General features: G+C 43.3%; 1 protein-coding gene across 6 annotated transcripts in view; it reads left to right on the forward strand.

The window, feature by feature from the left end:
* DENND2B (DENN domain containing 2B) overlaps window positions 1–21541 on the forward strand; it is a 219348-nt gene that overhangs the window by 84278 nt on the left and 113529 nt on the right. For 5 of the 6 annotated variants that reach the window (XM_064288460.1, XM_064288463.1, XM_064288464.1 and 2 more), the window contains one exon: window positions 1693–1781. The gene's annotated coding sequence lies outside the window, so the exon portion shown is untranslated. Of the gene's footprint in view, window positions 1–1692; window positions 1782–1837; window positions 2677–21541 lie in introns of those variants that run through there. The other variant, XM_064288462.1, reaches the window with a different exon arrangement.

The raw sequence follows: 21541 nt of genomic DNA on the forward strand, positions 1-21541 counted from the left end.
ATTGTAGAAATGGGTGGGCATCATCGCCTGTTTTTGAGTGTAGAGGCTGGGCAAGTACTGTAGAATGTGTGTTTTGAGGGTCAGGAGAAGAGCACAGGGAAACCTGGAATTTGGTGGCCATGTCTGTTGAGGATGGGTGGAGGGAAAAGTTTGGTGATTTGGTGTTGCATTTGCCCTTTCATCCTGCCTTTCTTTGTAGACCTGGGACACTACAGTTCCTATGAGGGCTTCCTGAGCTGGTGCTTGGGTCAGGTTGAGCTTTTGTAGGGGTGATTGGGTATGCTCCCTTTGAGTCCCTCATTGCTTCACTAAAACATTAGTGTCCAGCCATTTAGGATCTGTGCCATCCTATCATTTCCTACCTTAACTCCTGGCATGTTTTTTCCTTTTAAACGCAAGTCAATAAAAATTCTGTTTTAAGAATTTTACGATGTGCTGGAAGTTAACTGAAAACTCAAGGCTTCTGCAAAAGATCACTGCATTAAAGATTCTGTCAGGGCTTCTTTAGAACTCCTGTTTTAGGTAGCAACACTGGAAGAATACTATGTCCCCTGTGAGCCTCAGTGTCCTCATATTGTGTGGATACCAACTGCCTGAGAATTTTTTTTTTTTTTTTTGTGAGGAGCAGCTGAGATAAATGAATGAAGTTCTTTTCTTAGCTCAGTACCTAACATAAGGAGAGTGCTTTCACGTATAGCCTCCCCTTCAGTGCTCACCTCAGTCCTGTTAATTGTTCAAGGGATAGGTTTTATAGATGTAGAAACTGGGAGGTTAGGTAACTTGCCCAAGGCCACAGGGCTGGTAAGAGAAGTGAGGAACTGCCAAGGTCATTTTAGCCCTGCTCTGCCTGGGGCTCTTGCAACTACTCTGGAAGTTTCTAGATCTGTTACTTCCTAGTTCTGTGACATGGGGCAAGTCATTTTCTCTCTCTTTCAGGTTATTTAAATATTTTAAATTAGTATGAAAATACCATCCCTAATTTTCTAGACCTATTGTGTTGAACAGATGAGCCAAGATTTGTGAGAGTATTTTGGAAAATTGTAATGTAATTTATAGCTACAGGGTAGGATTTTTTTCTCATCATTGTGTTCTATATCTCACAGGGTCTATCATGAAGTCTTCAAGCAGAAAGGACCTGTAGTCAGGACAACCTTGCCTTATCTCAGAAAGATTCTCCACCTTGCCCTGGGAGCCCAGTCTTTTATAATTTGTTATCAAAAAGTTGTATGTTTTCAAGATCAGATGAGAGTATATTTTAAAGGACCAGTCACTGGACTGGTCTCTACTCTTAGTTCTTTGACTGCCTAACCAGCTGCGTAGCTGTGGACCAAACATTTGATCTGTCAGTTTTCCCATCTGTAAAATGGCGATAATAATCTGTCCAGTATATTTTATAGGTTATGAGGATCAAACAAATAATACATGTAATAGAATGTGACAAAGCAGAAATGTACTTGCAGGGACTAAACTTAGAGGACCCACTGTGTCCCAGGCAATGTGCTAGCTCTCGGAGAGTAGTGACATTATTACTGAGAGTGACAGGAGCCCACATGAAGCTTGGGCCTTAGCTGCAGGCACTGAAGAAGGCAGAGCAATGAGACTGTGTTTGTGTTACGTTTGTTGCCTGGACTGTGACTCTGGACTTGCCCAAGATTCTTACATGTCCTGACCTAGTCTTTCTTTTGATTACAGGAAGATGAGAGACTGCTTGGGTGCCAGCACTAGTACCATGAGTCCCTGCACTGGTTAAAGCCATCTCCACAACCTGGGCAGGCAGCAAGGTAAGCAGAGAGGCCAGTCCAGGCGAGCTCCTGGGATATGAGTGCGTTTCCACCCCAGCTCTCTACCCGGAAAATCCCAAATGCAGAAACAAGTTGAGGCAGTGCACCCGAGTCCCTCCTGCCCTCCCTCCAGGACCCAGAGGAAGGGCTTGCTTCCCCTCCAAGCATTCTAGCTAGCTACCCTCCTTCCCCCCAGCGGCGATTCTTCCAAGTTATAAAAAATGAGACAGTGAAGGGAAGGAAAACAAGTCCACTCACTGTCTTCTCCCTTCTCCCTTCTTGAGCTGTTCAAGCAAGTTCCCAGGAGCAGTCCAGAGCCCCTGTTTGACTGGAAGGGAGGTAGGAGGACTGGAATGTGTGCAAAAACTGAGCTGATCAAAAGACAGTGCTGTTTCATGGAAGCCTCCCAGAACTGAGTGAGAGTGAGGGAGACAGAGAGAGAGAGACAGAGAAAGGGAGTGTGTGTGTGTGTGTGAGTGAGACAGGGAGAGAGAGAAAGGGAGTGTATGTGTGTGAGAGAGAGAGAGAGATTGAGGTTGAGGTTGTTAGCGGGAGGGAGTTGGGGTAATAGGGGAAAGAGAGAAAGAAAACAAGGGCAAGTGAGAGAGCAAGCAAGAGCCTGGGAGGAGAGAGAGAGCGCGAGAGAGTGAGAGAATGAGAGCGCTCACTGGCGAGAACAGGGTCTCCATGACAACTGGCCTGGCCGGCTAGCTGTGCTGTGCTCATTTGGCTGGAAGGAGCGCTGGGAAAGGTCAGAGGAAGGAGCTGTGGGAAGCTCTCAGCAGGTATCGGAGCTTAAGCCAGTGGACCTTGGGGCCCTGGGCTCCCTAACAGATTGTGGTGTGACCAAACTCTGCTGAGAATGGAGTGGGCAGGAAAGCACCAGGACTTTCAGGTAAGGTCAGCCCCAGCTTGGATTGTTTTTCTCCTTTCCTGGCCACAGTCTTGGGCTCTTTTCTGGGAGGCAGGCGAGTGTCTGCAGTCTCTGCTCAGGGTTTGGGGCTCCGGAATGATGTCATGCTCCAACAGTTGGATTCTATTAGTTCAAGGAGGGAAACGGCCAATTTTCTTGACTTTGCAGATCTGGCTGCTCTCACTGTTGCTGAATCTGAGGTGTTGAGGCTTCACTATAGGAATCGTCATTTTACTTAGCACAAAGGCACAGGATATTTTGAGTCTTTTGTATAGAAAAAATGAGTTATCTTTACTCCAGCATTGTGTTTATGGTTCTCGTGTGGAAACTTCATTGTCTTTTGAGTGATTGGCTTGTACTCATGAACACCGTTTTGTTTCTTGGTGCTGCTATGTCTGACCTGTAATGAAAAAAAAAAAAATCCAAGTTAATTAAGCCCAGCAAGGAGCCTACTGCCGGTTCTAGTCGCTTTGGAGCATTTATTAGGATGGGGAGAATATCATAGGAACATCTGAGTGGGGGTGCCTCTCTCTCTGCCAGATAGCTTGGTAAGGAGCAAACTGTCCTTCCTCGTTAATAAGGTTGATCACAGGTTTTCCTACGAGGTAAATGGAGTGTGAGGGAGGTGTCTTGGGTTGGGAAACCTGCAAAAAGGTTTCTTCTCCAAATGTTTCAGAGTGAGCTCTCAGCGGCAGCTGCTAAAAACTAGGGAGCTTGAAGAGATGTGAGGTACTGTGGTTGAGGTGGGTGGATTCCTTTGGTTAATCTTTTAACCAGATTTCAGGGCATGCAATGTCCATGTTGTGCACTTCTCCCATTCGGGTTGTGCTATGTTTTGGTAAAACTTGTTCTGACCTAGAGGAGAGGCAGGAGGGGGTTGGATGTGCACTGTCAGGAGAACAGGGCGTCTGTGGTGTGTGGTGAGCTCAGTGTGTACCTAGGAGAGAAAAACACTTTTTGAGGCGATAGGGTGGCTAGGTTGTCAGTAATGTTATTAGGATGCATGCAGCGAACACTTTCCATGGTGCAGACCCGTGAAGCAACCTGCTTCCTCTTCAGCCATGTTACATCTTAAACATATTCCTGGACCTCGGGAAACTTTATGGATGCCTTTGGTTTCTCTGTGGGTTGAGGGAACAGCTGCTGTCCTGGCTCGTTTGGTTTTTCTTCTTGAACTTTCTGAACAAAATGTCTTTTGTATTCTGGCAAACAATGAGGGGGACTCCTGATTAACTTCGGGTCAGCTTGCCAATGCAAGCACTGGCCATGTCCCCAACTGTGACTCCCTGATAATGTGTACATGTTTGTAACAAAGTTATGGCCTGAAGGGCCACTAGGGTGGTCTCAGTGGCCCTGGACCTCAGATTCCTCCTTTCACTACACTCCAGGGATCCTCTGCTTGGTTGAAATCTACGTTTCCTGGAGGGACATGACGTAGCACTGTTGGTTGGGATTAGAGTTGGAGGATGTGAGGAGGAGGCCACTCTGAGCCAGTGGGCCCTTTGGTGGGTATTGCAAATCCAGGATCTCACTTCTCCACTCAAGTGTGTTTGGTTGGGGCTTCTCCAATTTTACCATCCCTACATGTTTGAAGAGGGCTAACAGATCCAGCCGCAAGAGGTAGCTGCTCTTTCTTTTGGTGTAGCAGAAAGAATAATGGATTTGAGGTTAGAGACTTGAGTCCATAGCCAGGCCTTGCCCCGTGCCCTCTGGATGGCTGTGGGCAAGTTTCTTAACCTATATGCCCTTCAGATGTCTTAGCTGTGAGATGAAGATAATGATAATAACTACTTCACAGGACTGTTGGGAAGAGCAAATGAGATAATTTCCGTTAAAGTACTTTTAAACAAGTCAAGTCCTATATAATATATTATGGATTGAAGCTTGAGGGATGGCCCAACTGTCTTCTGGAAAGTCACTTTGTCTTTCTCTTCTGGTTTCCCTATTTATCAAGTACCTTCTTCTGCATTTATAAATAAAGATGAGAAAAACATTAAAAGACTTCTTCAAGATGTTAAGGGAAAAAAATTGTGCTTTCTTTGGGCTGAGAAGTTTAGTAAGAGTGATGTTCATGGTAGACTTTAAGCATCTTAAATGATTCTTCAGAGACAAAGCTTTCCTTAAGTTTCCTGACTCATGTGTTTTAGGGGCTGTGTAGTATAGAGGAAAAGGGTTCCAAGAGGTCTCTTTGCTTCTCCAGCGTTCCACAGCTACCTGGCAGCCTGGCTTATGGTGTCATAAATTTTAGTGGCTGGAAGGGAGGTTTCTGGGTGCCAGGGCTGGTTTTCTCAGCCTTCTAGGTTCTGCTGGGCCAACTTTTGAGTAGACAGAGAGGCCTTTTTCCTCCAATCTGGGTTTGAAAGGCAGGGTTCTTACTGATAGGAAGAGGTATATGTCTTGCTCTAAAATGCTTCTTGGGGGCTGGGCAGCTCTTTCAGGAAGCCGCATGGCTACAGCTTAGGGGAAAAAAAGAGAAACAAGGAAGTGGGAATTACAAGGCCAGAGACACTTGATATACAACCAGTCTGTGCCAAGGAACAGAATGTTAGGGGAGGGGAGAGTGTAGACAAGGGCATCCTGGATCTGCCCTCAGTGACTCTGTAGGGCTTATGGCATACTAGATGGGAAGAATGGGGCACCCCACCCACAACCTCAGCCTTTGTTGTGGGACAGGGAAAAACCTGTTAGCCATGCCCTGGAGTGGTGTCTGGGAAGAAACCCCTGAGCAGACCCAGAGCAGTCAGATTTTTTTTTTAAATAATACCCTCCTTCCAGGTGAGTCATGTCACAATAGCCTCCCAAGACCTGAAGGAGAATTTGTCCACAGCTTAGGCTGGGGCTGCAGCTGTTCCCCACTCCACGGCAATCCAGCTTCCCAAAGCTGAGTCACAAATTGGATCCTTCCATGTTCCTTAAGGATTAAAAAGTAACATTCCTGTTCTTACTCCCTCTCCCCTCCTCTCTTCTACTCTCCTTCCTGCACACTCTTCCCCTGGGCTCCCTTTCTCAAAAATTAGGATAATCAGAAACACGAGGTAGATGAAACTTTAAAATACCTTGGAAGACAAGCTAAGGGCATCCTTAATTTTCTGGCTCTGCCATGTCCCTGTAATGAAGGCTAGGTGTACAGTTGTGGGAGGGCACCCCAGACTCCAAATATTATGGCTGCACTGCTGGCCTGGAATTGAGACAGACTGTGCCCTGCTCCCCACCTTTGGAGAACTCACCTGATTCTAGGACCTACTTTGGGGAGGTCCATCTGGCATCTAAGGGAGGGTCAGGTCTGAGTTGCGGGCCTTCCAAAGCACCTCCCTGCGGGGCAGGCGGGACTGAGGGACTGAAAAGCATGTCTTCCTGTTGCTTCTCTTTGCTGTTAGCTGTCACTGCCCTGGAGACTACTGATTTCCACTCTTGGGCCCAAGAGAGTTTGTCGAGGCAGCCAAGCCAGAACGCCTATCTGCCCTTGGAGAGGGCAGGCAGCAGTCCTTAGCAGCTCTGGTTAGGACTTTCCTTAGTTGCCTGTACATTAGCTTCAGAGGCTGGGTATGTTTAGGGTGGATTGTGGGGAGGGGAAGGGAAAATCTACAGGCAGATAATTGAGTTCTTTGAGTTAGGGGGACCATGGAAAGTGGAGAAGGGGCCAGGAGGGCATGAAAGAAAAAAAAAAAAAAAAAAGACCATCTGGCATAGTCTGCAGAGATATCTCTTTAAAGCCTGTGGGAAAACTCGCGTTAGTGTATGTCTTCTTCTGAGGGTGGAGAGGGAGACTCTGTGCATCTATTTTTTGCTGGCAGCAGGGGAGGCACTGTGTGCATCTGTCTCAGTAGGTGGGTGGTGGAGGTGCTGGGTGCATCTGTCTTAGGGGAGCATGCCACATAATATTTTGTTGATAGAAAAAACACAGAACCTGCATTTCTAGCTATAGACCCTAGGAAACACGTGTATGTACGTTGTGGGTGGGAGAAAAGGGTGTTGAGTCTAGACTACCCTATTGAAGAATTTCTCCAAAGATTCCGTCTCTTATTTTCTTTGGCTGTAATATACTGAATATACTATTGCTGGAAGCTGTTGAAACTATCACAACACTCTCTAAAAACTGCCAAAATGTTAGATTGCACTATAAGAGGGCGAATCATATACACCTTTTGTACAATTAGGGTATTCAGCCTTCTTAACCAAAGTAGACTTGTTTCTAAGAGTCATGATTTGTCATGAAACCACTCATTTGTCAAATATCTAGACTCTTATGTGTAACTTGTCACTGAAGTGGTTTTGTATGTGGGGCTGGAGATTGACTTGTAAGAAGCAGCACAGTGAATGAAGGACTGGTTGAACCTGGAAAAAACAAGATAAACTGCGGATTATGGGAGATAAGTTCTGAAGGAAATAGAGAGTGCCTGGGCAAGGGGACTGGGGAGAAGATATCTCTCAGGAGCAGCAGGAGTTGATAGATAGGAGGGGCCTTCACAATTTAACAGATGGTTGGGCTGCCCCCAGGGGACTCAAGGAGACGGTGTTGTGCAGACCCTAACATGTACTTGAAGGGGAGGGGGTGGGGGTGGCTGGCAATGGGACTGACACCCTGTTCAGTTGCTCTTAGGCTTAGAGGCATCGCTGGTGCCCATATGCTTTCTTGGCCTGTTCACTCATTTAGTCGTTGAATGCAGGGTTTCTGGGTAAAGGGCTGGGGAGGATCTAAAACAGTATCAAACGTGGGACTTACACCCATATATGTTGTATTTATTATATGTCGTATTGTAGTTATTTCCATCCCTACCTCCCCTCCACTGAGCCCCTTCCTGTGAAATTAAGAGAGAAGGAACGTAGACATTCTAGAGTTTTGGGTTTTGATGGTGAAGTTAATGATCATCTTACGTTCTGAGCCTGGGAAAGAGGAGGGGAATCCAACTCAGACTCTGATTTAAGGCACTGTTGGAATGATGGAAGAGAGCCAGCTAAAGGACTGGAAATAGGAGGAGGGTCCTAGGCCTGTGTCAAAGCTTCTCTAAGAGTGTCAAAGGATGGTGTGTGGGGGTGGGGGGGTGAGGGTGGGGGATGGTAATAGGAAAAGGAAAATGGGAAAAAATTATAAAGTCGATTAGCTTTGTTTGAGGATCTAAATTTTGGTGTGGTTACTTAGGTCTTGCAACACCTTACAGCATTCTGACAACTGAGTTTTATAGATCACTTTTAAACAAATTAACTAGTAATGTGTTTGTTCAGCTGCATGTGACTACAAGATACTCAGTAAGTACATGGGCTGCCTTAGAGCAGCTCTCAGGGAACTGTTGCACTCAATATGAGTATCTTATGTGCAGTGTTAAGAGCTGGAGCTTAGGGGTCTTACAGGCTTAGGTTTGGAACCTGATATTACTACTTAATTAGCTGTGTGACCTTGGGCAAGTTATTTAATCTCTCTGTGCCTCAGTTTTCTCATCTGTAAAATAAAGATGATAACAGTACTTATTTTGTTAGGGTTGTGGTGAGGATTAAATGAAATGATACATGTAAAGCTCTTAGCCCAGTGCCTGCACATAGTAAATACCAGTATTTTCCATTATTATTATCCACTTAAAGCAGCACTTTGAAGAGAGTAGGGCTGATATCTCCTAATCAGATTGAGTTTACTACACTAGAAAGTCAAGCCAGGTTCTTTTAGAAGTAGCTTATACTTTACCTTTTGTTCATCTTTCTGTCAAGGAGAGTTTCTGAGGTGAATCCTTCTCAACCCAGCTTCACAGGCTCAGCTTTATCCTCCTGGAGGACACTTAGTCTCCACAGGCAGGGGCGACTCTTCCAGAGCTGCTATTTGCCTGCTCTTTTCCTGTCAGCCATTCTTGGTAGGGAGCCCTGGTGGCATAGTGGTTAAGAGCTTGTCTCTTAACTAAAAGGTTGGCAGTTCGAATCCACCAGCCACTCCTTGGAAACCTTATGGGGCAGTTCTACTCTGTCCTGTAGGATCGGTATGAGTTGGAATTGACTTGATGGCAGTGGGTTGGCTTGGTTTATTCCTGAACAGGCTTGGTTTGGTTTATTCCTGGTAGGGCCCCTGAGGTTCTCCTTTACCTGGCATGGAGGCCCTTCACAAGCTGCTGTCAGTTCTCTGGACACAGTTTTCTGCCCCAGTCGCTCTTGCCTCTGCGTCCATGAGTACTATCCATTTATCCTTTAAGACCTAGCTTAGAGTGCAGGCTTTGCAGCCAGGTTGGCGAAATAAATAATCTGGCTCTTTTTGGGTTTTTTCCTATTACTAGTTATGGGCCTCTGTCAAGTTAATCTCTGTAACTCACAGTGTGTTCATCTGTAAATTGGGGTTAACAATATTACTCATCTCAAAGGGTTGTTGTAAGGATTGAATGAGTTAATTTTTGTTAAGCACCTAGCTTAGTTCCTGGCACAAATACTCTCACAATAAATGTTAGCTGCTGCTGCTAGTGATATCTCCCTCCTGTGAATTTCTTGACCCTGCATATAGCAATGGAAAGAGCCCTGACAAGGTAGTTAGCAGATCTGAATTTTAGCTCTGGCTCTACCTCTGACTTGCTGGGTGACCTTGGGGAACTAAATTGGCTTCTCTAGGCTTTAATTGGAGCACTGGTGGCGCAGTAGTTAAGAGCCTGGCTGCTAACCAAAAGGTCAGCTGTTTGAATCCATCAAGCCACTCCTTGGAAACCCTATAGGGTAGTTCTGCTCTGTCCTCTAGTGTTGCTATGAGTCAGAATGGTTTTGGTGGTTTTTTTAGGCTTCATTTGGAGCCCTGATGGTGCACTGGTTAAGTGCACAGGTGCTAACCGAGATGTCGGTGGTTTGAATCCATCAACCACTCTGCAGGAAAAGATGTGGCTGTCTGCTTCCGTAACTATCACAGCCTTGGAAACCCTGTGGGGCAGTTCTACTCTGTCCTATAGGGCCTCTATGAGTTAGAATCGACTCGATGGCAATGGCTTTGCTTTGGGTTTTAGGTTTCAGTTTCCTTTTCTAGAAAGTGTGACATATAGGTTGAGTGTTTTCATCAACATTCCGACTTGATTCTACAAATGCATGCGCTTTATCTTTCCAACTAGATTCCCTAAGATTCTGAAATCTTTTACTTTTTATTTCCCAAATGGCTAACATATATAGTAATCCATTGCTATGGAGTCGATTCTGACTTATAGCCTCTCTATAGGACAAAATAGAACTACCCCGTAGGGTTTCCAGGCCTGGAGTGTTTAAGCACTGGGCTTAACCCAGCAGCTGCTCTGGGAGAGAAAGATGTGGCAATCTGCTTCTGTGAAGATTACAGCCTTGGAAACCCTATGGGGCAGTTCTTCTCTGTCCTGTAGGGTTACTATGAATCAGAAATGACTCGACAGCAATAGAGGTTTGGTTTTTGGTTTTTGTTTTGGTTAATCTTCACAGAAGAAGACTGCCACATCTTTCTCCCATGGAACAGCTGGTGGGTTTGAACCACCATTGGTTTGGTTAGCAGCCAAACCACCAGGGCTCCTAACATAGATAGAATGTGCTTAACAATATTTGAGTGACTATTTAAAAAAAAAGTTTTATTGTAAAAATATATGTAACAAATCATTTGCCAATTCAACATTTTTTACGTGTATAGTTCAGTGACGTTGGCTGTGTTCATCATGTTGTGCAACTGTCACTACTATTCATTTCCAAATTATTCTTCTACCATTACCAGAAACTGAGTGCCCCCTAAGCTAAGTCCCCCTTTTTCTCTCTCCCTCCCACTCTGGGAAACAGTACCTGGTCTTTGGTCTACACTTGCCTATTTCATATAAATGGCATCATATAATATTTGACCTTTTGTGACTGACAGATTTTACTTAGCATAATGTTTTCAAGATTCATCCATGTTGTAGCATGTATCAGGACTTCATTTCAAGAGGTGGCATATGATCAGGAACCGATGGTACTGAAGGAAGAAGTCCAAACTGCTCTGAAGGCATTGGCGAAAAACAAGGCTCCAGGAATTGATGGAATATCAATTGAGATGTTTCAATAAACAGATGCAGCGCTGGAGGTGCGCACTTGTCTATGCCAAGAAATATGGAAGACAGCTTCCTGGCCAACTGACTGGAAGAGATCCATATTTATGCCTATTCCCAAGAAAGGTGATCCAACCGAATGTGGAAATTATAGAACAATATCATTAATATCACATGCAAGCAAAATTTTGCTGAAGATCATTCAAAAACGGCTGCAGCAGTATATCGACAGGGAACAGCCAGAAATTCAGGCTGGTTTCAGAAGAGGACATGGAACCAGGGGTATCATTGCTGATGTCAGATGGATCCTGGCTGAAAGCAGAGAATACCAGAAGAATGTTTACCTGTGTTTTATTGATTATGCAAAGGCATTCGATTGTGTGGATCATAACAAATTAAGGATAACGTTGAGAAGAATGTGAATTCCAGAACACTTAATTGTGCTCATGAGGAAACTTTACATAGATCAAGAGGCAGTTGTTCGGACAGAACAAGGGGATACTGATTGGTTTAAAGTCAGGAAAGGTGTGCGTCAGAGTTGTATTCTTTCACCATACCTATGCAATCTGTATGCTGAACAAAGAATCCGAGAAGCTGGACTATATGAAGAACAATGGTGCATCAGGATTGGAGGAAGACTCATTAACAACCTGCGTTACGCAGGTGGTACAGCCTTGCTTGCTGAAAGTGAAGAGGACTTGAAGCACTTACTAATGAAGATCAAAGACCACAGCCTTCAGTATGGATTACACCTCAACATAAAACAAAAATCCTCAACAACTGGACCAATGAGCAACATCATGATAAAGGGAGAAAAGATTGAAGTTGTCAAGGATTTCATTTCACTTGGATCCACAATCAACAGCCATGGAAGCAGCCGTCAAGAAATCAAAAGACGCATTGCATTGGGTAAATCTGGTGCAAAGGACCTCTTTAAAGTGTTGAAGTGCAAAGATGTCACCTTGAAGACTGAAGTGCACCTGACCCAAGCCATGGTATTTTCAATTGCATCATATGCATGTGAAAGCTGGACAATGAATAAGGAAGACTGATGCCTTTGAATTGTGGTGTTGGCAAAGAGTATTGAATATACCATGGACTGCCAGAAGATCGAGTAAATTTGTCTTGGAAAAAGTGCAACCAGAATGCTCCTTAGAAGCAAGGATGGCGGGAGTGTGTCTTACATACTTTGGACATGTTGTCAGGAAGGATCAGTCCCTGGAGAAGGACATCATGCTTGGCAAAGTGCAGGGTCAGCTGAAAAGAGGAAGACCCTCAATGAGGTGGATTGACACAGTGGCTGCAACAATGGGCTCAAGCATAACGAATTGTGAGGATGGCGCAGGACTGGGCAGTGTTTCGTTCTGTCGTGCATAGTGTCGCTATGAGTCGGAACCAACTCGACGGCACCTAACAACAACAACAACATTCCACTGTGTGTGTATACCACATTTGGTTTAACCATTCATCTGTCGATGGACACTTGAATTGTTTCCACCTTTTGGCTATTGCAAATAGTGTTGCAATGAATATTGGTGTAGAAGTAACCCTGTCAGCTGAATTCTAGTAAGCATTTAGACTTCGTTCTCATAACGTAGAGACTAGCAACTTGTTCTCAGATGCTGAAGGCTTTGTTGCAACAAAGCACTGGCCCATAATACGCTAGGAAGTTTACTAGGTCAGTAAGAAAGAAGGTGGGTTTTGCTTGGTACTTCTGCGAAAATTTTGGTTGACGGATGTTCTGCTCCACAGACTTAGACCAGCTCTGTGAATAAATACTGCCATAACTGTTTCCTTCTCTGAACAGGGAAAATAGCAGTGTTTTCTGACCGATCCTTTCTCCTTTAGAGTTGGGAGGGAACAAGTTGATGTCCAAAGGCAAATCTGTATATTAGGGAAAGAGTCATCCAACAAGAGAGTAATGTTTAGAATCTAGGCTGTGGGGTCAGTCTGGGTTCAAATTCTGGCTCTGCCGCTTACTAGCTCTCTAACCTTGGGCAACTTACTTAGCCTCTTCATGCCTCAGCTCCTCTTCTGTAAAATGGAGACATTAATAGTACTACCTCAAAGAGATGTGGTGAGGCTTACATGTAAAGTGTTTGGAACAGTTTACTTATATCTAGTCAGTGCTGAATAAAATGTTAGCAGTTATTGTTATAACTGTTATTTCCCTGTCAACCAAGCAGTGTTTGTTTCTGCCAGGTTTGTTCTGCTGAGAAATGTGAGGCGATGTCACCTTCCTCTGCATCTTGGGCAGATATCTAGTATCAGCAGAGCAGTAACAAATGTCCCCCAATCGGTATATAGATGATAGTTCTTTTACCTTGCTTTTGTAAAGAAATGTATAAACCAGAGGGAAAGTCAGGCCAAACAATAGAAGTAGCACTGTGTGCATTTAGCTAAGACCCTCTATGATGAATAACGTATGACATACGGCACTAGGGTAGGGACACGGCAGAATTCTTTGTGCAAGAGCAGGATGGGAAGTAGGAGGGCTGGAGGGGAGGCTGAGGGCGAGTGGAAAGTTAGAGACAGAGATACAGGTAGTGAAGAGTAGTGTGTTCCTGGGCAAATGATATGGCTAAAACAGTAACTTGCATGAAGACAAGCTTCTGGCACGTAATCTTTCCAAGAGACATCTTGATTCCCCCTAGCCCTAGGTGAGACTTGCCTCAGCAGTAATTACTCATACTGCTCTCAAGGGAGTGGTGAATTGGGACGAGGAGGTTCTAATCTATTCTAAAGAGAAGTAGTAGTACAGCGCATCTTCAAGTGTAATTATAAAATGATTTCCTTTTCCCTCTGCAAGAATCAGGAACTTTTGCTGCCAAATTTAGCAGCATGTTTTAAGTCCCTCAAATCTCCTTTGAGTGCTACCAAAGCTCTCAGCTTTGTTGTTATCTCTTGTTGAAATATAGCCTGGAAAGGTCATATCAACAGTGCCAATTTATGGGCCTGCTGAACCCAAGCAGACCTAGGGCAGAATGGGGAGTTCCTGGGAGTGGGTGCTTCACAAATTTTCATTTTGATTGAGGCAGTTTATAATTTAAGGTCACTTTCCTTTAGAAAACCAAATTCTGCAGAGTATTTCTTCTGTAGTTTTACTTTTACAGGCTCCCACAGGCTGGAGCTCAGGTTCTACAGTAGATCCCTGTACGGTTATGAGAAGCTTAGCTTTGGTGGTACTTACAGCTACCAATACAATGCCTGATAATCCTTATGGGAGGTAAATTTTCCTGGCACAAAGTTATGCCAGAACCCTTTTCCTCATTTAGTTTATTAGCAATATGTTTTTCCTGCTGTATATTCTGATGTAGTAATTATCCAAAAGATGGTAAAGATAGCAGGGTCTAGAAACCACCAAGCCAAGCCAGACTCATTGCCATTGAGTAGATTCCAACTCTTAGTGACTCTGTAGCAATCCTATAGGACAGAGTAGAACTGCCCCATAGGGTTTCCAAAACTGTAATCTTTATGGAAGCAGTCTGTCACTTCTTTCTCCCATGGAGTGACTGGTAGATTCAAACCACCAACCTTTCAGTTAGCAGCCGAGCACTTAACCATTGGTCACTAGTGCTCCATCTAGAAACCACACAAGGGCTTTTATACTCATTTGCAGAGATCTAAGGACAAGAATGTCAGACTCACGTGTGTATATACTTTGTCACTTGGCAACATGGAATGCAAATAGGGAAAGAATATTAAGCTGACGGACTCTGGAAGCTCTAAAGAATTGTGCATAAGTCTGAGAGGAAAAAACTGGGGACAGCTGAGATGAGCTATGACCTGGTTTTGCAGTCTGTGGTTTGACTAACTCAGCTGTTGTGTTCAGAGGATTGAGGCTTTGGATTCTAGAAGGGAGAGAGAGGACTGAAGTTCCTTAATTTTCATTGCCTTCCTCTAATCCCCTGATTCACCCAACCCTGAGTTCAGACATAAATAGAAAGACTGCCAGGTAAATGGTTATTTTGAGATGGAATGGACAGTAATGTCCTCGCTTGGTTCCCATCCTTCTGGGTTTGAGTCACCACTGCTGTGCAGGGTTGAGTTATGGCCCACTGTGCTGGAGAGCCAGCTGTGAGGATGTTGGAGGTAAGAAGGACTGTGGGTTTTGTTAACTCTGAGTAAGCACCCAAAGGGAAGCAGCGAGGATCCAATTAAAAAGAAAACAATCAGAACAACTGAAAATTTTTGTTTTATTTAAATCTCATTAAATAGAAATAAAAAAGTTTTTTTTTTTTTAAAGTTTTTCGTCTTGGAACCTTCTACAACTGTTTGGCCAGCCTACGTGTGTTAAAAAGCTCTCTTGGATTTTGAAAGCAATGCTATTCAAACTTTTCACCTGAAAAGCACTCAGGGTCAGATGTCTCTACATGGCTTTTGTGGAAGAAGCTGAGCACTAGGAAGCTGTACAAAGTAAAGCAGAAAACCGTGGCGCCCACAACACCTATGACGTCCTTCCAAGCCCATGATATCAGTTAATGTTTTGCCATTGGGGATGTTGGAGTGACTTTATTTGTTGATGTTCCCCAGGGGTTTATCTTCAGCCTCTTTTTGTTTTATAGTCTTTACCTGGGATCCCATCTTCAGTTAGAGAAAGAGGAGCCAGGGATCCAACTCTGCCTCTGTCTCTTTTGTTTCAGAAAATGTTTGAATTTATTTATTCTATAGATATTTTTATTTTATTTTTTTATAGATATTTACTAAGTAACAATTCTGTGCTAGGTACTGTTTAATATGCTGGTGATGTAGAGGTAAGCAAGGCTGCAAAGTCCGTCTTATCATGAATCTTAAAGTGGCAGGGAGCAGTCAGTAATCAAGTAAACAAATCAGTAAGTGAGCTAAAGATAGTGATATGTAATGTGAAGGAAATAATGGTGATGTAAAAGAGAGTAACAGGGACTTGAGAGCTATTTTCAAAAGAGGTTTTTGAGAAAACCTCTCCGAGAATATATTTGATCCATTTGATCTGGAGGACAAGAAGCCATGCGTATGCAGACTTGGGGAAAGTACATTCCCCACAGAGGAGAGGCAAAGGCAAAGCCCCTGAGGTAGGAAGGACCTTATCATGTTGAAAGAAAATAAAGGAACTCATCACTGTTAGAATAAAGGGAGCAAGTAGATATAGGGGTATATGATGTTGGTAGAGGCTAGTTCAGGTAGAGCCTTTTGGCCATGGTAAGGAGTTTGGAGAACCAACGTAAGGGGCATGTATTCTAGGTCTGTGGCACAACTTGGGAAAAGTATGCGAATTTGAAATGGATGGTTGGATAAGAGGAATACTGATTTTGTGAAGAACCAAGAAAAAGAATGTGGAGAAATAGAAGGAAACTGGAGGGGGAATAGGCACATAGTTACGTAGCTAGGTCCAATGAATATAATACAATTCTGTGTAATTCTTTTAGGATCAAGCTGTATATGTTTTATAAATTTCCACAGATTTCAGGTTTATCGTATATCATTAGTAGAATGTTTACTCTATTCCAGGCATTGTATTATACTAGGCATTTTCATTCTTGTCATTTTAGTACATCCTCGCAACAATCTGTGATGGGGTTTGTTGATGTTCTCCTGTCTACAGATGATGAACTGAGATTTAGAGCAGCTAACTTGCTTAAAATCCAAATCTAAGTCTGTATAATTCCAAAGCATGTGCTCTTTCTATATCTACTCTGATTGATATGCCAAATGAAGCTCTTAGTTTCCTAAAATATTGAATGAACGTTTTTCCCCCTGAATTTATTTTTTAATTTATTTATTGTGCTTTAGGTGAAAGTTTACAAATCAAGTCAGTCTCTCATACAAAAAGCCATGTACACTCCTCCATGCACTCCTAGCTGCCCTCCCCTTAATGGGACAGCACATCCCTCCTCTCCACCCTGTATTCCCCGTGTGCATTCAGCGAGCTCCTGTTGCCCTCTTCCTTCTCATCTCACCACCAGATAGAAGTCGCCCACATACTCTCATGTATCTTCTTGAGCCGTGAAGTTTACTCCTCACCAGCATCATTGTCTGTCTCATAGTCCAGGCCAATCCCTGTCTGTAGAGTTGGCTTTGGGAATGGTTCCAATCCTAGGCTATCACAGGGTCTGGGGACCATGACTGTCAGGGTCCCTGTGGTCTCAGTCAGACCATTCAGCCCGGTCTTTTTATGAGAATTTAAGATCTTCATGTCACTGTTCTCCTGCTCCATCAGGGATTCTCTGTCGTGTTGCCTGTCAGGGCAGTGATCGGTGGTACCTGGGCACCATTTAGTTCTTCTGGTCTCAGGCTGATGGAGTCTCTAGTTTATGTGGCCCTTTCTGTCTCTTGGGCTCATATTTACCTTGTGTCTTTGGTGTTCTTTGTTCTCCTTTGCTCCGGGTGGGTTGAGACCAATTTATACATCTTAGATGGCCACTTGCTAGTGTTTAAGACCCCCTGAATTTTTATGTGTTATTTACTATCATGTATAGATAGAATTTGTTTTTTGTTTTTAACTTTATTGTGTTTTAGGTGAAAGTTTACAGCACAAATTAGTTTTATACAAAATTGTTTTGTGAGATTAGTTGCCATCTTCACAGTGTATTGGCACTCTCCGCCTTTCCCTTTTCACTCTGGGTTCTCAGTGTCCATTAATCCAGTTTTCCTTTCCCTTCCTGCCTTCTCGTCTTTGCTTTTCCCTATGTGTTGCCCATTTAGTTTCGTATACTTGATTGAACTAAGAAGCACATTTCTCACATGTGTTATGGTATGTTTTATAGTCCAGTCTAATCTTTGGCCGAAAGGGGGATTTTAGGAGTAGCTTCAGTTTCAGTTAGCAGGGTGTCCAGGGGCCATTGTCTCAGGGGTTCCTCCAGTCACTGTCAGACCAGTAAGTCTGGTCTTTTATTATAAATTTGAAGTTTGTTCTACATTTTTTTCTCGCTCTGCCTGGGACACTGTCTTGTGATTCCTGTCAGAGCGGTCAGTGGTAGTAGCTGGGGACCATCTAGTTCTTCTGGGCTCAGGCTGGTGGAAGCTGTGGTTCATGTGGTCCGTTAGTCATTTGGACTAATATTTTCCTTGTGTCTTTGGTTTTCTTTATTCTCCTTTGCTCCAAACATGCAGCGACCAGTAGATGTGTCTTAGATGGCTGCTAGCAAGCTTTTAAGACCCCAGATGCTACTCACCAAAGTAGGATGTGGAATATTTTCTTTATGAACTGTATTATGCCAGTTGACCTAGATGTCCCCCTCGACAGTGGTCCCCATCCCTCAGGCCCAGTAACTCAGTCCCTCAAGCTGGATGTGTCTAGGAAGCTTCTACGACTTTGCCTTGGTCAGGTTGTGCTGATTTTCCCTATATTTTGTGTTGTCTTTCCTTCACCAAAGTTAACACTTGTCTACTATCTAGTTAGTGATTTCTCCTCCACCCCCTACCTTATAACCACCAAAGATTATTTTTTTTTCTGTGTGTAAACCTTTTCTTGGGTTTTTATAATAGTGGCCTCATATAATATTTGCTCTCTTGTAGTTGACTTATTTCACTCAGCATAATGCCCTCCAGATTCATCCATGCCGTGAGATGTTTCACAGGTTCATCATTATTCTTTTTCATTGTGTAGTAGTATTCCATTGTGTATATGTACTGTAGTTTATCCATTCATCTGTTGATGGGCACTTACATTGTTTCTTTCTTTTTGCTATTGTGAATAATGCTGGAGTGAACGTGGGTATGTCTATGTCTATGTCTATTCATGTGACAGTTCTTATTTCTCTAGCATATATTCCTAGGAGTGGGATTGCTTGATCATATGGTATTTCTATTCCTAGGTTTTTATGAAGGCACCATATCGTTTTCCATAGTGGTTGTACCATTTTACATTCCCACCAGCAGTGCGTAAGAGCACCAGTCTCCCTGCTACCTCTCCAACGTTTGTTATTTTCTGTGTTTTTTTTTTTTTTTTAATTAGTGTCAGTAATGTCGCGGTGAGGTAGTATCACATTGTAGTTTTGATTTGCGTTTCTCAATAGCTTATGATTGTGAGCATGCCTGAATGTCTTCTTTGGTGAAGTGTCTGTTCATATTCTTTGTCCAATTTTTAATTGGCTTATTGGTCTTTTTGTTGTTGAGGTGTTGAAGTATTCTGTAGATTTTAGAGATAAGACCCTTGTCGGATAATATAGTATAGAATTTGGATGTTTATGGAGTTGAGTGAGTTTTCTTCAGCCTTTTCTGGAAGGAGTGCCTAATTGAATACCAAAGATGTCAGTCTTTATCAAAAACTGGGGGATTGGAGACTTGGAAACAGGTAAACTAAATCATCCCTCTTTATCTGGGCAGGAAGAATGATGGTCTTTCTCATTAATACTCTGCAAATAGTTAGATGCCTTGAATTATGATTCCTCCTACTTTTAGTAAGAAGATGGAATTTGATTCCAGAAAAGTTAAGTAATTTGTCAGTAAACTAGTGTTTGTAAATAAATAAACTGATTCCTTAGTTAACAGGTTTTTCCTAGAGTCTCCAAGTTGGTTAGAAATGTTAGAGTAAACAAATATATCAGGCCACAGTTTTCACCTGTTGCCCTATAACATTGACTAGTTTCTATTGATAGTTCTTTTTCTAAAGGGACTGCTCCTTTCTGGATTCTGTAAATCAAGGGCCAGCATTCTGAAATGAAAATATATGGGGTGTTTATAAACTCTCATTCCTCTGTGTTCGTGAGATTTCCATTCAGCTCGATCAGCCTGATTAGATGGACTAGTTTGCGAAGGGCAAAGCAGGGAGAAATTGAATTTCAGATTTCTCATACCCAGAGGAACTTCTTTTGTAAGTAATTGGATTCTTCTTTCGTGTTTTCTTTATCCCTGTCTGTTTCATTATCTACCTTGCTGTGGAAGGAAAGGATATGTCATTGGGAAAGATTCCTTTAGAAGGTGTTTTGCAGATTATCTTTTAACACTGTTTTACTGAGCAGACATTAAATGGTGACCTACCATGTGCAAGGACACACAGGTGAGTTAGAGGATGAAGCTAAAAAGATTGATTGAGGTCAGATCTTGAAGGGCCTAAGAACTCTGGGAATTGGGGAATTGCTGTTATTCTGTAAGCAGGAAAAGAACACAATTATATTTAGATTGCAGGAAGGAAACCTATGAGACAATATGGAAGATAGAATTGGAGTGGGAGGAAACTTGTCTATCTTATTGGGTGTAACTAGAGAGGTGATAGTTCCTCAAAATTCATTTAAAGCAGAAAACAGATGAAGTCTTGGAGGACTGAACTCCAAATTTCAGAGCTCTGTGGAGCTTTAGAACAGTGGTTTTTAGATTTGAGCGTGCACCAGATTCACTTGGAGAGCTTGTTTCCAATTCAGTAGATATGAAGTGGGGCTTGAGAATTTGCATTTCTAACAAGTTCCCAAGAGATGCTGATGCTGCTGGTCTGGGACTGCATTTGGAGAACCACTCATTTAGAAGCTGGGCAGCTGAGATGCAAATAAGGATTGCAGGACCAATTGGCTTCTCTTCTTTCGTTAACCTGGAATTTCATGCTTACAAGTCTGTACTTTGGAATCTCTTGGGTGGCTTGCTCTATAATGTCAACAGAGCCTGGTATCTAAAGCTCCATGCCCTCAATCAGAATGACTCTTCTGAGGATATCCATATCCCTTCCAGGTAGATTTCCAGGTGTGTACTTGCCTCTAAATAGCTCTTGTTTTGCTGTTTGACTGATTTTTGGAAAATGCCCATCCTGGGCACTTTGTTCCATTAGGATACCAAAACCAAACCAAACCCAGTGCCGTTGAGTTGATTCCTACTCATAGCAACCCTATAGCACAGAGTAGAACTGCCCCATAGAGTTTCCAAGGAGCGCCTGGTGGATTTGAACTGCTGACCCTTTGGTTAGCAGCTGTAGTACTTAACCACTACACCACCAGGGTTTCCTCTGTTAGGATACCAAAAAAAAAAAAACCAAACCCCGTGCCGTCGAGTCAGTGACACTTATGCCAGGAAAAGCTTTTTCCCTGTACTTCAGTACAGCCTCTTTGCTGGTAGGGCTGTTTCAGGGACCGCAGGCTGGCTTGGCATTAAGGGTGTTCTGTTGATTAGCTGAGTTTACACAGGACAGGCCGAAAGATTATCTGCCTAGCTCAGGAGTTGAATTTCAAGGGCGAAGTCCACAGTTGGCAACCAATAGGCTGAGAACACCTAGGGAAAGAGGATTTCACTTGGCTTTCACTTACCCAGGCCTCAGTGCCTCTTCCTACAGAGGTTGTGTTTTCTACTTGTCTCTGCTGCCCAAGCAGGTAACGTTTGGGATGTTTCTTTCTGAGGAGCATGGCTCCAGGTACTGCTCCTTGGTGTCTACTTCAGAATTTATGGCTTCAGGTGAGACACTTAAGTTAGTAAATGTAACTATTCTCTCTGCCTTTGCCTTTGTGTTTCTTGAATTCTGTGCTTGCTTCTCCCTTTGGGTCTTCATTTCTCCTTTGTGGTCAGTAACTCTTAAATTTTCCTCAAGGCTTCCCTCTTCTTTAGTTGCCCTTATTATTTCAGGTAAATCATAGAATTCCTTTTCAGTGTAGGAAAGCATATTAAAGGTTACGTGGCCCAGTGCCGCCTAACCTTTTTCACATTCTGGCACACACAACAAATGATAATCTCTGTAAACTCAAAAAAGCCAAACCCATTGCCGTTCAGTCAGTTCCTACTCATGGTGACCCTATAGGACATGGTAGAACTGCCCCATACGGTTTCCAAGGAGCACCTGGTGGATTCGAACTGCCAGTCTTTTGGTTAGCAGCCATAGCTTTTAACCACTACACCACTAGAGTATCCAGTCTCTATGAGGCATGCTGGAAACAAACAGAGGAAGCTACTGGTAGTCTGAG

Source organism: Loxodonta africana, chromosome 7 (genome assembly GCF_030014295.1).
Source record: "Loxodonta africana isolate mLoxAfr1 chromosome 7, mLoxAfr1.hap2, whole genome shotgun sequence".
In the NCBI taxonomy this organism is placed as follows: Eukaryota; Metazoa; Chordata; class Mammalia; order Proboscidea; family Elephantidae; genus Loxodonta; species Loxodonta africana.